The 15,504-nt window shown below is 51.6% G+C and overlaps 1 protein-coding gene across 9 annotated transcripts in view; it reads right to left on the minus strand.

Annotated features, from left to right (window-relative positions):
- The window catches only part of PPFIBP2 (PPFIA binding protein 2), a 145,713-nt gene that overhangs the window by 127,934 nt on the left and 2,275 nt on the right, over nucleotides 1-15,504 (minus strand). The gene's annotated exons all lie outside the window — the stretch shown is intronic.

The raw sequence follows: 15,504 nt of genomic DNA on the forward strand, positions 1-15,504 counted from the left end.
CTGAGCCTCCACGCCTACAGCCCATGTTTCGCAATGAGAGAAGCCACCACAATGAGAAGCCCGTGCACCACAATGAAGAGCAACCCCCGCTCGCCACAACTAGAGAAAGCCCGTGTGCAGCCACAAAGACCCAATGTAGCCAATCAATCAATAAAATAAAGCGCAAGCTGGGGGGCCAGACTGCCTGGATCAGAGTCCCCACTTCTGATCCTCACTTGTTATGTAATGTCCTACAGCAGGACACTCACCCTCAGTGCCTCAGCTTCCTCACCCAGAAGATGAGAAGAATAAAAGTACTTTCTCAAAGGTTGTTGTGAAGGTAAAATGAGACCAGCGATCAGTCAGTGTCAGCTGAGATCGCTTTCCTTGGCAAACCCCTGAGACTCTCCTCTGGCATTTGGGACGAAGTGCTCTCTGGGTCCTTCCTTCACTGAATGTCCTGTATCTCAGCTCCACTCACTGCCCCAGGGCTGATTCTTGTTTCCTCCTACAGTCTCCCCCGGACAATCCATACTTCATCTCCATGTTCATGGCTCACAGCACTAGACTGCTCCTATAAGCCCCAGACCAGATACCCAAATACTCATCAGCTTGCGGGCTACATCTTAGCAGCCCCTGAGATTCACCATGGTCAGAAGCTCTCAGTAAGGCCCTGCACTCGCTTGGGAGCTCCTAGCCTCCTGGAACTGTGTACCCTGCACTGCCTTGGGACTCTTCCCTGCCCCCTTCCTCTCCTTCAAACAGCGGCCACGTCCCTGTGCATCATTCTGTTAGGGACACGCTTCTCCATGTCCACCTTCCCACCCCAACCAGCCTGGGCTGGGTTCAGGTGCTCAGAACTAGGCACTGGAGGCCTCCTCTCACCTGAACAGTACTCGGCCTCTCCCACAGCAGTCCAAACCCAGGAGTCTGGCATCCAAGGCTAATCCCGAATGATCCGAGACATGTGACGGTAATAATAACGGCTGCCATTCGTTAAGCACTCACTCTGCTTTGAGCTAAGCATGTATCTGTATCTCATATCTCGATAGTTATAACCGTCACTGTCCAAATTTTACAGACAAGGAAACCGAAGCTTGGAGAAGTTAAGTGGCTTGCTCAAACCACACATCCAGGGAGCAGCAGGGCTGGGATTTGAACCCAGGTAGTCTGACTCCAAGGTCATGTTCTTAACCACTCTGCAGCACCTCCTCAACCAAGCCTGGTTACTTCCAACCACGTCCTTCTGAGTTCCTGATGCTCCAGCCATAGGAGAGCATTCTCATTTTGCCGTGCCCTTTCCGTGTTGTCTCCTCAAGCTGAAGGTCCCTTCTGCAGTCTCTGTCCATGAGAACTAATTTTTCAAGGCCCAGATGATTCTCCTTCCTCTATAACAGCATTCCCACCCCTACCTGTGCAAGAGAACCTCTGCTGAGACCCACAACACATGGTCAAGCCTTCATTTAGTTTCTGTTTCATGTTGCCATGGGGACAGCCACTGGCAGGACACTGCCCATCTCTCTTTCCTGCTTCTCCTAGTGGGGGGAGGGGAGCTGACTGGAGGGAATGAGAAAGAGAACTGAGCTATGTGGCCCAGCCCCATCCTTCCCTCTGTTTCCATGGCCGCCTTGCCAAAGGGAAGAGGCCTGCCCTGCAAGGAGGCCTGCATCCAGCAGGGTCCCTGATAGAGGTGGGTGTGTGTACTGGGAATCCTATTAGCCACATTCTCTAAACCCCTTTATTAGCCCTGGAGCTGATATCTTGGTCTCCACTTGTCTGACTCCTGGTCTTATTTTTCAATTGATGCCAGACTCAGAGGGCATTTAAGTGGCACACTTACCACATACCCCCCACCTACCTGGGTCACGCTCAGTGAAGGATGAAGCAACAGTGCCCACAGAAGGACTGGTCAGAGTTGGTCTGTGTGGCACGTTGGTGACTGATACACCATCTCTGGGGGTACAAGTAGTGACCACTAGCAAGGAGACCCCATAGCAGCCTGGGGTGAGCCCCCACCATCCACACGGTACCCTCTGCCTGGGAGCCTGCCTCCCCAGCCACCAGCAGATGACCCCAAAATTTACTTTCCCAGGTAGGGTCATGCCAGGAAGGCGGTCTGGGAAGGCAGGAATTTGTTGTGGCCACTGGTTGACACCTGCCAAAGCAAATGAGCCCGTTGGTGTCTGGTTTATAGCCTGGCCTTGCAAGTGTGGTCAGCCTGACTCAGACTCCAGGCCACAAGCAGCCTCCGATGGATGGATGGTGAGGGTGTCTGACCCAGCAGCCCGGCCTCCCACGTGGTCCTCACCTCAGTCCTCTCCCCTGTCCACACCCACCTGCCCCCATGGCAGACAGAACCCTACCCCACTGACAGGAGCCTCTGGAAGTGCGTTTCCTCAGCCCCAGAGCACACCCTTCAAAAACAGCTACCCTCGCTGTCCCTCTCACGGCAGAGAACACGTGAGCACGTGCACACAAATTTAGCCCCAGGGAGGAACAAAAGGACCCTGAGTCATTTCACTGCCTCGACCTGATGGTAGACAGATTCAGAGAAATGCTTCAAATGCAACCTCAGCTTGAATATTTCCAAAAGCTTCATCTCAAAAACCACCCCCTAAACAAACAGAACCAGCGAGGGGTTACTGTTGAAGCTGGGTGTTGGGTAAGGAGATTCACTAAATGATTCCTTCTACTTTTGTGTATGTTTGAATTTTTTTTTAATAACAATTTTTTTTTTTTTTAATCCACCACTTAGGGATCTGGGCTTTTCCAGAGGGTGACACCAGACTCTACCTTCCCTTGCTGGGGACCAAAAGAACTGAGATTTGAACCTAAGTTCCTGACGACTCAGATGGTGCTCTTTCTACAGCGCCATTCGGGACTCCCTGAAGGTCCTAACATCTGACCAAACTCTCATCCCACCACCGTCCAGACCCTCACCATCTCTTACATGGATTTCCAAAGCTGCCTCCCCTAGACTTCCTATTTCTAGCTGACTCTTCTTCAACCCATCTTTCCCAGAGAAGGCAGGGTATGTTTCACGAAGCTCATGACATTACTCCTCTGCTCTCAAACCCTCCATGGCACCTCAGTGTTTTGGGAACAAAGCTGCATTCTGTAGCTCGGCCATCTGAGTCCTCCGAAAAGATCCACCTTCCCACTGTGGGAGCACTATGCTCTCGGTTGAGCCACTTCCTACTCCCTAAATACAAAAAACTTATCCTGTTTTCTCTATTTTCTCTGTTTGGGATGCTTTTCTTCATCTATACCTTCAAATCTCACCCATTCTAAGTCCTTATCCAAATGCACCAACCCGAGGAAGCTTTTCCTGACACCACTACCCCCAGGGCCCAAAGGTGCTGGATGCTTCCGCTCTGCTCCTGCCACACTTGCAGTCACCTTTATTATCTCCCTTCCAGCTCTGCTTATATGATTCCTCAATACGTCTGTCTCCCCTTCCAAATTAAGATGCTTGGGAGCAAGGAGTATGTGCTATTTACTTGTCTATCCTCACAGAACAGCAACCAGTATCCACTTTGTCACCTTTTCCATACCTGTGAAGGCAGCTCTGCCATAAGGGGAACTTGACCGTCCTTGGGCCTGACATGAGCTAACTGATGAATGCAATTATGTTCCAAAAGCACCAATGGGAGAAGATGTAACTTCCCCTAATGGATGCTAAAACCAGGCACTTCTCCTCATTCTATTATTTTAGAATGCTAAGCAACAAAGAAAAAAACAGATCTGAATTGGCAAGTTTTCTCTATCGTCTAGAGTGTTCGGAGGCCTCATGCATAACTTTAGCCTGCAGCCGGCTACCTTCTACGAGCCTCCCAAGCTGCCTGGGGAGGAGCACAGGCACCAGAATTTTGGCAGGCTCCTGGTAAATACTAATTGAATTAATCAACATTTATTCTGTATTTTGAACCTTCATTTCAACATGTGTTAAACTGTTTAATTTTGAATCAATGCAACAGCTATCCTTTTGTATTAAAAAAAAAAAGTTTAAACCAGTAGGAGATGACCACAGACTTCCTTAAAGACAGGCTGTGTACACTGGCAGCAGCCTGGCTCCTGTCTCTGTCAGAGCAGAGGGGGGCTCCCTCTGCAGGTCTGGACGGGAGGGCATTAGTGGAGGGTTAGCAGCTCTGTCTTCACTGGAGGGCTGAGGGCCACGAGGAAGCCAGGTGAAGACACCACGCAGAACGCACTGCTGCCAGAGAGCCCAGACTACAGGGAACAGGGCTTTTCTGGGCTGAGCCTTTGGACAAAGCCAATCAGACTTCCTCCACTGGCTGGGCTGAGTCTACCTGCCTCCCCTGGTCCCTTGGCAGGACCAGCAGTGAATGCCTCTTCATCCCTCATTTGATACTGAGCCTTGTTCACTGAGGATCCTGGAAACACCCTGTCATGGGCTGAATGGTATTGCCGTCTCCCGAATCCAGATGTTAAGTCCTAATCCCCAGTACCTCAGAATGTGACTATATTCAGAAACAAGATCTTTAAAGAGATAACTAAGTTAAAAATGACATCACTATGGTGAGCCCTAATCCAATAGTGACCGGTATCCTTATAAGGACACAGACGGGTACAGAGGGAAGACCTTGTGAAGGCACAGGGAGGAAATGGTCATCCACAAGCCAGAGAGGGGCCTCCGAAGAAATCAACCTTGCCGACTCCTTGATCTTGGACTTCCAGCCTCCAGAATCCTAAGAAGATAAATTTCTCTTGCTTAATCCACCTAGTCCGTGGTATTTTGTTGTGGCGGCCCTAGCAAACTGACACAGGCCCCCATCTGATCTTGGATTCATTCTGGGCAAACCTAAGGGAAGAAGGCAGCCTCCTCTCCAGAGACATGGGTGTCTGTTCTCAACCACCGTGTTCCTCTTCCCTCTCCGTCTAAGGGAGATGGCTTTGCATCTCCAGACCTTAAACAACATCCAGGTAAGGACAGTTCCTAACAGTCCTTTATCTCTTTTGTAAGTCAACTCTGAGTCAAGTCACGCCTGGGGCCCAAGGCCATTCAGGGAGACCAGACGTTGGTATGCGGTAAGGAGGAAACCGGAAGACCCCACAGCCTGACCAGCTGTCAAGCTGCATTCAAGGAACCACGAGCCCTGGAGCCCTGGGCCCAGCCCTCTTCTCTTCAAGGTGATTCAACAATCCAGTGTATGATGGGGGAGGGAGGGGTAAAATCAGTCCCCTAACCTCAGCTTACCAATCACAAGGCACAAGACACTTGCCACTCAGATCACGTCCCTCCCCTAAGAGCACGTAGGCCAGAGAGTGGCTGGGGGACTTTCCTGAGGAAAGTGACCCAGGAATCCCCCAGCTGCACACACACTCACAGGCCACAGACAAGCCAGCTGGGGACTACTTCGCACAAGGTCTCCCCTCCCTGGGGATCCACGAGGTCTGGCTCCTGGAAGTCTGTCGGTCTGACCCCAGGGGAGTGGGAGCACCTGCAACAGCTCCTAGGGTCCTCTCTCCCATCTTTCTCACCTCTTCTTTTCCACAAAGCAGGGCCATTACTTGCCCATGGGAGACACCCGAACAGTTCCTCAATCTCAAAGTGAAAGGGGCAGAAGCCTGTGTGATACAAGAGGGCCGCAGAAAGGGAAGGCAGTACTGACACCAGCGGCCCACAGCCCAGCCCTGTGCAAACTCCGAGGCTTTGCAGCGCCTTCCTCATTCTCCTGAAGAAGGAGAGGAGCGAGATGCAACAGAGAGAGTCCAGGCTTTGGAGTCAGACCGATTTGGATTTAAATCCTGACTCTACTGCTTAGAGCTGGGTTAGTTTCTGACCTTGGATAACACAGATTAACCTCTCAGGTTACTGTGTAATGGAGATATTACCACCTGCCTCACACAGGGCTGGACAGAGGGTTAGGAGAGGGGGTAGAGTCAACCACCCGGCTCAGTGCCTGGCCCTTCTCGGAGACCACGTCCCCACTGCACTGTTCCAGAAGGTGGATTAGCCAAGACCCCTTATCAGGACCGAAATGTTGGGATCAGGAAAAAAGAATGCAACATTGACTCCCTTTGAGAAATTGCCAAATCTCTTGAGGCCAGCCTGCAATTAGGGGGACCATAGCGTACAATAGCGTGCACATGCTCTGTGCCTTCTGTGTCTCTCTAGCAGGGCGTTCCAGAATGGTAAGTTTCCTACTGATGACATGCTCACTCTTACAGCCCCTTGGCGCCTTGCTCAGTCCTTCGCCAGTCCCACCAGGCACCCAGCTTAGGGACAGTGAGCAGCCAGGGTTTACGATGCTCACGGGCCATCTGGAGGCAGGCACCTGGCAGAGAAGTCACAGCTGGGGAGATGGATTTGGGGGACCCCAAGCATGGAGGCTAAAGCTGAAGCTGGGCTCCAGGGGCTGGGAAGACGAAGGGCCAAGTCCTGACCACATCTGTGCAGCAGGAGGTCCCCGGCCCCCGGTGCTGGCATGAGGAGAGCTCTCAGTAACTCAGAGGAGGCCTTGAGAGGAGACGGCCTAGCGGTCCTGGTGTCCCAGAGAGGCCCACCGTTGCTCCCAGTGGACATCACACTCTCACAGACACACAGAGCCAAGCAGGCAAGCACCCCAAGTCACTCAGGAAGGGGTTCCATACACAGTGTGTGACAGTGATGCAAGCTGAGGGTCTCACGCGGCCTGCAGGGTCCCTCTCACAAATGCCATTCCTCACTCCATTGTCACCAGGTTTATTTAAAATCCTCTTTCAGGAGTTCCTTGGTGGCCTAGTGGTTAGCATGCCGGGCTTTCACTGCCGTGGCCCCGGGTTCAATTCCCGGTCGGGGAACCGAGATCCTGCAAGCTGCACGTTGTGGCCAAAAAAATGAAAAATAAAAGTTTCCTTCAAAGGTAAGCAATTGTGACATGTAAGGCCTGGATCTGTGACCCTGGAGCAGCCCTTTACAGTTTTCAAAGTGCTCAGGATTAGTAGGCAGGACACGGAGGTAGCGCTCTGTCCCCCCCCGAAGTGCTCTGTTAACACGAGATCTCAAGACACTGCAGCCTAGATACACCCTCCTTAGCACCCCAGCCCCCCAGGTGGTCTTCTTGGGGCTTCCTCTCCGGGCTGAGGCGAATCTTGCCATCAGGAAGACTGAAAGACCCCAGGTCCACCCTGAGGACAAAAGCCAGATGTGGCTGCCAGGGCCGGGGCTGGGTTCTGAGCTCCAGAAGAGAGGCCGAGCTGGACAGAGGGAGTGGCCCAGTGCAGACCTGGATCAGCAATGGGGACCGGCTGGCTCCCCAGAACCCAGGACAAGAAAGAACCCCAGATTTGGCAGGCAGCCACTGGCAGTACCCGCCTGCTCAGACCCTGAACATGACACTATGGAAGCAATGCCCTCCTTTCACGCAGGCTCCCAGTGCCCACTCCACGCCCCGCACGTGCAGGATCCCAGCAAACGCTTCCGGAATGGTCGGCCCCTCCTCTCCACCCCTGCAGCTCCACCTGGGTTACAGCCCGTTTCCCTCACCCTCACCCCACCCTCCCAACCCACCATCCTGCTGACACCCTGGGGGCCCCAACAGGTGGAGTGTGAGGAACTTGTTACTAATGACAAAGCAGCTAAAATCCAGAATCCTTTTGTATAAATTAGAGAAGATTCTGGGTTATCTCGCCCCATTCTAATATACTCTGAGTGGGAGAGAAAGTAGAGGAATTCAGCCAGGAAGTCAGCAATTGACTCTAGCATTCAGGAAATAGCAGTTTCTGTGACACCATGAACAACTGTGCAACTTCCTACTGTTTTAGAGATTTACTTTATAAATACGTGTGTGTGTGTGAGCGTGTATGTGCACATGTATATATTATATCGGTGCTGGGTGTGCATCACAGCAACCTGGCCACAATCACAGAGTGCTTCTCACAGGCTGATGTTGTCTGACCATCTTCCAGCCTCAACACGAAGAGCTGCTCTTTGTGGTAAACTTAAGACTCTGAATAATCTGGACTCCCAATGTGGCAGCGAGATAGAGTGGAAAGAACATGAGTTTGAGGATCAGGTAGATTGGGCATCAATCTTACGTCAGCCACTCGCCAGCCAGGGAACCTTGGGAAAGTCACTTATCCCGCGTCAGCTTCCTCCTCAGCTAAAGTCCTGCAAGGCTCCTGCAAGACCTAAGTGAGCACCGATGACTCTGCACTCAGTGCCTGACACGTGGTGTGTGCTTGACAAATGATGCTTTCTGGTCACTGGTTCCCTATCTAATCTCCCTCACTCCTCCGGCTCCAGCCAAACCAAACCACTGGCTGTTTCCCACACATGCCCCTTAACGCATCGTCCCAGGCCTTTCTCTGCACATTGCCATTCCCTCTGCTAGAAATGCCCGCCTTCACCCCATAGACAGGGGTGTCTCTGGTCCATCTTTCCTTCGAGACACGCCTCAAATGCCCCCTCCTCAGCAAGACAGGTGCCCCGACCTCTCCTTTCTCTGAACATTCACTGTGTTTTGCCTGCGGTTATTACTGCCTATTTTGAGTGAGGGGTACATTCCTTAAATTCCATCCAGGCAGGGGACACGTCTTGCTCATCTGGTGTTTCCACCATAACAGTTCTCTGCATGGAGGATGGTAAAAAAAAAATCATAATGGTGACTGAAATAATAAATGAGGTCACAAGCCTATGGACTCCAGGATACTTAGGAATTACGCTCCACCTCTGCTGCTAAGCGTTCTCCTAGATCCAGTGGGCCAGTTCTCATTTGGGGGCGTCCCTGGCCTCCCTCCTACCAGCCTCTCCAGGCTCCCCTCCCTGCCACCCTGGACAGGACTGTGGGTCCATCAGGCATCCACGTTGCTTAACCACAGCATTCTCCACCCTCCCACCACACACCCCGCCCAAAACCTCAGCCTACTTGAATAAGGCCCTGCTGCCCACAGCCCTTCCCTGCCCCCTCTCGGGGATGGATGCTTGCTCTGTGGCCCCGGCTGCAGACAGTTGGTCAGAATTCCCAGGGTCGTGCCCACCGCCCTCCTGGTTCACTCCCTCCTACACCCGCTGTTACCTCTTGGATGTTGTGAGCTCAGTGTCTCAGGCCACATGGCCCTGGTCCTCCAGGTACCAGGACTCTGTGTTCTCAAAATCTTCAAGGAAGGGCCCACGAGTCTGTAAGAGCCTTCATGCCTCAGTCAGGCGGTCGGGCCAAGGCAGGCATCAGCAGAGAATACACACGGTACAATCACTCTGGGATCATGGCCTCAACGTGTCAGCCCACAAAGGCACTTCCTCACAGTCTTTCCTCTCTCCCAACGCCTGTCCTGGGTGGGACTTCAGCCCATGACTTCGGGTAGAGAAGCTTATGCACAGCTTCAGGGCCACCCTTCCTGAGCCTCCCACCCTGCTTCCCCGCTGCATTTGCTGCAAGTCACCACTTCTCTGCTCAGAAGCCATCCATCATCCCCCCAAATCCTTCAGCACTTTTAGTGAGATCTACAGCCTTTTGGCAAAGTCTGCCTCCCCTGTTATTTCACAAATTCCTCTCTAGTCAGTACTGCCTGGATAATACCCTCTTCCAGAAGACTTCAATACATGCGCTGAAACAGCTGCCTGGCCCAAGAGGGAAGCTTGAGTTATTCGTTATAGCTTTCATCACTGTCATACTGAAATCTGCCTCTTCTCTAATCCTCTCTGCCATCACCACCGTGGCCCCTCAACCCTGCCCTCTGAGCAACACGGAACATGGCAGCTCTCTCGCCCCCCTGAAAATCACAGTAACCACCCTGTGCCTTTCCTGTCTGTACCAGGATCTTCCTTGGCCTACAGAACAGGGACTCCAGCTTTGATGCAGTAAGGGCCCCTCCTCCACCTCTCCCAAAGTGTGGTGCCCAGGCTACTACCTCCAGGTGTGGCCAGCCTTGGCCACTGCAAAGAAAAGTGGGATGACTCCCTCCCCAGCAAGGTCTAAAGCCAGGACTTCTATTCATGCAGCCAGGCTAAGCCAAGTTCTGTGGGCTTTCCCACGTGGCTGGATAGGAAACTCACATGAATTGATTTTCGGAGCCTAAGGACAGGACTTTGCCCTTACCCCGCCGCATCCCATCGATCTGGTTTGGGCTCTGAGCGCTCTGTTTGTTGTCCTTGTCCTGTACATTGATGACCGGCCATCTGAAATCAGCCTGTTCGCTCACCCTGCCGTGGACTTCTGCCTCTTGGACCTCCTGCTCACCTCCACCATGGCGGTCACACCCGGAGGCCCAGACAATACTATTTCCCCCACCCTGAAATGTCAGAATAAGCCCTCTGCTTAATGTAAATCACTCCTCTTGACAAAGTCTATTTGCCAGGCTTCCTGAGAAGAGGATGAAAATAATACCACTTACTGACCACTTAGGATGCCCAAGCACTGTAGCCAAAATTTTACATGTCATCATCTCATCTAATCTTTACCACAACCAAGTGAAATCGGCCTATTTTTGTTCCCATTTGACAGGCGAGGAACTTCAAGTTCAGAGGACAGACTGCTCAAAGGAGCAACAGCAAATCTGAGGAGAGCCAGGATTTAAATGAAAGACTGAGCTGGCAGGGCCCTCCGAGTTGAGGGAGTCCAGTCCCCCCAGTGGAGGACCCCGCCGCCGGCCATGCTGGAGTGGGGGGGCAGGGTGGTGGTGGTGAGGAGTCAGGTTCCTCGTCTCCAGCAGCAGGACACCACCCTTGCCAGAGGCTTTGTGCAGCTCCAGCGAGCCGCGCAGCGAAAACCTAGCCGGACACGCAGGGCAGGGTGGTGGTGCTGGTTACCGGGACAGCAGTGTTGCATCGAAGAACCAGATGTCTTGGCTGCCTGCAGGAAGAGCTTATGTAATAAAACTTTCTCATGACAAGCAGTCGAGGTCAGGTGTCAGAGCCAGGAGCTACTTCTTTGCTTTGGTAAAATGTCGAATTAGAAGAATCCTCCTTTCTCACCCCAATTCAAGTTCTAACTTCTCCCCTCGCCCTACGCTAATCTCCTCTTCCCCATCCCCAGTTACTTACTGCATTCAGAGTTTGATACCACACATGCCAGTACGCCTGAGACAGTCCTGTCATCCTAGGATCCCATCCAGCTCAGCATCTGCCTTCCCTTCTGACTCTCAGAAGTGTCCCAGTTTGGACAATAAATTAAGTCAAATACTCTGGAACCTTTAAAAAAAAATCACTTTCCTTCTCTGGCACCTGTTTCCCTCCCATAAATGAGAATAACACTACCCAGGTCATGAGGCAAGCCCTTAGTAAAACCCACCAAAGCCAGAAGTTCCTCTGCATCTTTCCTCTGGAGGCAGCTTCCTGGACCCAGTCTACATGCACCTCTGTTTCATCCATAAAGCAGTCCCAGAGTCAAGCTAGCTGTTCATGTAAAAAATCTCTTTGATTGAGGGGAAACACAGCCTTGTGTTGTGGGAAGGAAACAGTTGCCCCTAAAGACTGGAGTTGTTAAGTGTGTATGCAAGGAACAAAAGTAACCCATTTTTGGTCTTCCTAACCTGAGCTGTGGCTCTGCCCTTCTCTTCTCTGTTCCTTTAGTCCCTGCAGCAGATGCCTTGGCCCCTACACAACTCTCTCTTTTTCTCATACACACACACACACACACTGTTAACTCAAGGAGTTCCTTCTGATGTGCTCTCTGGGCCTTTTTGCCAGAAGCAGGTTGGAAAGTTTGGCTAAGAAGACCTCTCAGGACAGCCCTGCACAGTCACAGGAGTGGCCCTCTCGGTCAGAGCGGTCCCTACCCAGCCAAGAGGCCGAGCCCCATCTGTGTGGGCCGTTCCAACCAGGCACACAAGTTCCTGTGGGTTTCTCTCTTTACCTGGTCTCAGGGCAGGGGTTCTGACTATGCCCACCAAGCACGCCCAGCGACCAGCAGGCACTGGCTGTCCCTGAGCAGGCAGAGCTGCCCTGGGATTTGGGTCACCCCCTTCCCTGTGCTCGCCCGCATTCCAGGAAGAAAAAGATGTGCTCAGAGCAGAGCCCCTGGGAACGTCACAGCCCCTGTAGGCAGGGGCGCAGCCGTGAGAGGATCCGTTCCCCACAGCCTTCCCTGGGCTGACAACCTCTTCCTGGAGGTTTGTGAGTAGGCCGGCCACCCACTTCTGCACAAGTCATTCCAGAGGCACGTACAACTCAAGTATCCAGCCCTCATCTGCGGCTGTCCCTGATACTTTACCACGGGTGAGCAGGCTCGTGCACACGCACACTCAAAACACGATGAGGGAGAAACTTATCAGACCCACGTACATAACTCAAAAGAACCAAGAGGCTTGGGACTTCCCTGGCAGTCCAGTGGTTAGGACTCCGCGCTTCCACGGCAGGGGGCACGGGTTTGATCCCTGGTCGGGGAACTGAGATCCCGCAAGCCGCCATGCGGTGCAGCCAAAAAACAGAACCAAGAGGCTTTACATATTTGACTCAAAGTTGAATCCCAGCATTTCTTGTGTCCGTTTCTATCTGGCCATTGTCGCATGCCAGGCAATAATCTAAAGGTTTCACGTGCGTTATGCAGCTCTGCCTTAGCAAACCGAGGTAACCACTGTGCCACGGCAAAGGTGGAACTCACCCAGGAGGCTGAGGAGCCAGCCCGGCAGAGACTTGTGGAGGGAAGGGTCAGGAGGGGAGGAAATCTAGCCTCAGGGCCACTGAGTGTCTTGGCAGTCGTGCAGGTTCTAGACAAGGTCCTCCCTCCTTATTTGACAGCTGTGGCCCTCACTCACCCATCGATATCCCTGACACTGGCCCTACACACAGGCCCTTGCTTGGAAAAGCTTCTCTCAGCTGATTGCTTTCCCCAGACAGGTGTCCCCCACCACCCCCACTCCCATACTACACAGGCAACTTCTCATAACTGGCTGGATGTGACCCTAAAGGTTGTTGGTGGTCGGGGGTAGGGGGGCTGTTTGAGTTCTTGGAATACATCTTTCCATGGGACGGACAGATTGGCGCTTGCGTTCCCAGAAGAACCACTTAATACGCATGCACTCACACTAAGCACCAACAAGTATAAGAGTGCTGATACTATGAAGGCACTCCCTACTTCCCATCAGCCCACATCCCCATAGGCCAGAGAACAGAAAGAAGGTCTCATGAGCCTTCACATCCCTGGTGGCTTTGGCTGCTGCAGGCACTTTCCTGAGTCTTTGACCTATGAGGCTCCAGCCTTAGCTGTTCTGCAGACTCAATTCGCCCCAAACCTGGTCTCTCTCATTTTTCATTGCCTAATGGAGTCTCCATCTGGACCCTCCGGCAGCTCTCATCTGGTCAAACCCACTGTGCTACGGAGGATAGAACTCAAGGCCAGGAGGTCTGAGTTCTGCCACCAGCAGCTGGGTGACCTTGGGGAGGTTTCTTTGGGCCTCATCATCCTCGTAAGTAAAAACACAAGGGGTATGCAAGAACTATCCTAGGCTCCCTCCTGATTCCAAAAGGAATCAACCACCCTCATCTCCCTTCCCCCTTCCAAGAAGCTCCTCCAGGCTCTCATGCTGCTAACAATTACCTCATTCTTCTCCCAGCAAACTAGCACAAAATGTCAGTGTCCAATCTGACTCTTTTCTCTCTCCCTCAAATCTAATCAGTCACCAAATCCTGCAGGATTTCTTGGCAAGTTTATTCACCTCCTCAACATCTCTACAGCCATTGCCTTGACTTAGGTCCTAATCTACCTCAATGCGTTATTCCAATAGCACATTCTCATAAGAAGTTCCTCCATGACCCTCCTACCTGCCCTTCTCAGCCTTGAATCTTCCTGAAAGCACAGCCTTCACCTTGCCTCTTCCATACTCAAAGACCTTCAAGGTCACTGGTATTACATTTAAATTCTTTTAACTTCAACTTTCGAAACCTTCCAGGATCTCTCCCCAGCCTGAGACTCCAGCCTCACTTCTCCCAGTGTCCCCTCGCCACCCCACGCTATGACTCTAGCCCTGTAGACCACTCATCAGGCTTGTCCTAGTCTTTCAGGTTCTGCTCTTGTTCCTTCCCTCATCTCCACCACAAAAACACCTGCCCTTTCCCCCCTTTTACTGAAGCCAACACTGCAAAACCAGTCAGCTCAAGGCCCTTGTCTACCACAACTCTTCCTCAACATCTGCAGCGTAGGGTCGAACACAAGGCCTGATGCAGCCCCAGGGCAGCTCCTAGTTTGGAGGGGGTGTGGACAGGGACATGCAAACGAAGTGTGTTAAGTACCATAGCAGAGATCTGTGTTGGATGCTAGACTAGAACAATTTAGAGAGAAGAGTAAAAAAAAAAAAAAGGACTTGAGGGGAGAGGGGAGAGGTGTTTCAAGACTTTGATCTGCATTCTGAAGGATTAGTAAAAGTTCATTCATCTTGCAGAGCAGAGACAAAAGGGCTGCCTAGGAAGAGGAAATAGCGTATGCAAAGGCAGAGAGGCACAAAGTATAGACATTGTTAAGATACTCAGTCTGGGGAACAGTGGAGATGCAGCTGGTGAGTCAAATTATTGCCAGCCTCTGTAAAGCCTTGAATGCCAAACAAGGATGTTATACTTTACCCCTCTGAGAGGCAATCCTATCCCATCTTGCCACCATCCACAGATGTGTTACAGAGGCCAAGATTACTATACAACTTAGGAAATGATGACTAAAAGCATCGCGCACAGTGAAAGCTGGGTTCTCAGTGTGCATAAATGTGAATGCAACAGAGATAGGAAGTGAAAGGAAGAAACACCAAGGAGCACCAAAGTAAGGATTACCTAGGAGCGCTAAATAGAAATCATAAATCTCCCAAAGACAAAGCCGAGAGTTGGCAGCCCCCTGGAACTCACAAGGCCTTGAGGAGATCTGGGTCTAAAGGTAAACAGACGCTCTAAGACAGCATCTCCCAGAAGATTATTTACTGAGTGTGAGTGAGATACGAATGGCCCTCGTGATGATCCACATGACCTTTCTGAGACCAGCTGTGGATTCTGCAAAAACTGAGACACACAGGTGTCACTGAGTGTTAAAACCAAAGAATGATGCCAGGAACCATCAAATGGAACTGCTCTGAGGAAGGAGGAAGCAGGAAAAATAGTGACTCAGGAAAACACAAAGCTGCCAAGAGTTTCCGCCTAGTTGTGCCCACACCAAGTGATGACAGTTCACTTTTTTTTTTCTGAGTGACACCTCTTGAATGAGGGTGCGCAGTCTGGGAACTTAATAAATGTTTAAATGCCTCAACAGTGCTGTTCATATTAGCTCTTCCTTCTCATGTTCTGCAAAAGGGGATCCACCAGAGGATTTTTTAAGCAGGAGAGTATCATGGACAGACCTGTATATCAGGAAGAAAATGTTTTCGATGGCTAAATAGGAAACAACTTCCAAATATTACTGCAAATGTGATCGTCTAAAGGCCATGCCATTCCTTGTGCAAAGCTCAATTCTTGTTCCTCCTTCCTCACCTCTTGACCGGGCCCCCTAGCCCATAGATTCTATCTTTCTAGTCTCTCCTACCTGTCCCCTCTCTGGGGTCCAACACAAGCCCTCATCGCTTCTACCTTGATTGATCTTCCATGTTCTAACTGGCCTCTCCACTTCAGGG

Source organism: Hippopotamus amphibius, chromosome 9 (assembly GCF_030028045.1).
Source record: "Hippopotamus amphibius kiboko isolate mHipAmp2 chromosome 9, mHipAmp2.hap2, whole genome shotgun sequence".
In the NCBI taxonomy this organism is placed as follows: Eukaryota; Metazoa; Chordata; class Mammalia; order Artiodactyla; family Hippopotamidae; genus Hippopotamus; species Hippopotamus amphibius.